The sequence below is a fragment of the Cyprinodon variegatus genome, unplaced genomic scaffold, assembly GCF_000732505.1.
Source record: "Cyprinodon variegatus isolate N-32 unplaced genomic scaffold, C_variegatus-1.0 Scaffold312, whole genome shotgun sequence".
NCBI lineage: Eukaryota > Metazoa > Chordata > Actinopteri > Cyprinodontiformes > Cyprinodontidae > Cyprinodon > Cyprinodon variegatus.
Window position 1 is genome coordinate 399,232 of NW_015150765.1, and position 1,621 is coordinate 400,852.

A 1,621-nucleotide genomic window follows, 5' to 3' on the forward strand; every position below is an offset into this window, starting at 1 on the left:
ATAGAAATTCTTCTAATAACATCTCATTTTAAATTAAGCCGTTCTCACAGCTTTGAGTTTTTGTTTTGTTTTTTTACTTTAAATGAAAAAGTCAGCAGTGGAGATTTTTTATTATTTAAAGTGAATTTTAATATATATTTGTATAAATTAATATTTAGAGCGAGAATTAACCTCCAGCTCACAGAAGGTGGCGCTGTCGATGCCTCTGGTGACTCTCAGACTGTTACCATGGTAACCTGCACAACAGGAAACAGAGCCAGGAAACCCACCACAAAGACGGAGCATTGATGCGTGTGTGATGTCATCGAAAGGAGCGGCGGCGGCCGGTCGTTGGGGTGAAAGGTCAGCGGTGCTAACAGGAAGTGGGTCCCTCCCAGCTGCAGCAGATGTTTGCTCCTCACATCCATCCAGAGCTGATCCATGAGTCAGAGAGAACCTCTGGAGACGGGGGGGGGCGTTCTGGAGGCTGCTGGGCCGGATGAGCTCATGTCCCTCAGAACCGGCGCTCTGGTCGCCGTCGGACTGTTTCTGCTGCGCAGCATCATCACACACTTTATAAAGTTCTGCCCAGAGACGCGTTTTACTGCTCAGAATATTCCTTTGTGCTTTTCAACAGTTTTACCAAAACAAGCGGGTGAGTCAGCTCTGCTCCCACTCAGCGTTTCATATCATTTATAGAACCTCCATCTGGGTCCAAACGGGCCGGCAAGGTTCTGATCAGCAGCTGGATTCTTGAGGAATGAAGCCGCGGAAATGAAAACATCCTGCAGGACGCTGCTGCGTCCAAACCACGTCATGCCAGAGACGTGTGGGTCGGTGACGGAGGAGAACCCCCCCGGGTGCATGGGGTTCTGATTCTGGTCCAAACCTGAGGAAAGGCTGCTGGGATCATCCCAGAGTTTCCTGGACAGACGAACATCTGCAGTCTGACTCTGGAGCCGCCATGAACAGAACTAGGAGTCGATGTCAGAGGAGATCTAAAGGCTGGTTTAAGCTCAGAAAGAAGGTCGTCTGCATGTCGCAGTGAACGTAGATATACCCAGGGGCCAATTCACCATTCGGCAAAACTAGGCAGCTGCTTAGGGCCCCAAGTTTATGGGGCCCTGAGCAGCTACCAGGTGATTATGAACCAGTTCAAGCACTGAGGAAATGCTTAGAAGAAATCAATGCCTGCACTGCAAAAATGATCTAAAAATGAGTAAAAATGTCTTAAATTAAGCGCATTAACCCTTAATTTGAGCAGGTAAATAAGACGATTTGCCAATGGAACTAGTATTTTAACTCCTAAAATAAGATGATTAGATTATATGCACTGAAAATAAGACAATGCAATTGATTTTTCTTATTTTAAATGTAAATTGTCTTGTTCCATTGGCAATGTGTCTCACTTAACTCCTTTATTCAGGAAAAATCCACTTATATAAGAAAAAAATGACTTATTGAGATTAAAATTCTTTGCAGTGTGGATGTGCCATCATTTTCTTCCACTAAATAAAAACCAAACTGAAGTAATAATCTTTGGACCAATAGAGGAGAGATCTAAAGTTAGCACACAGCTTCAGTAGCTTCAGCTAGTTCCCACTGATCAGGCCTGAAATCTAGGTGTAGTGCTGGATTCAGA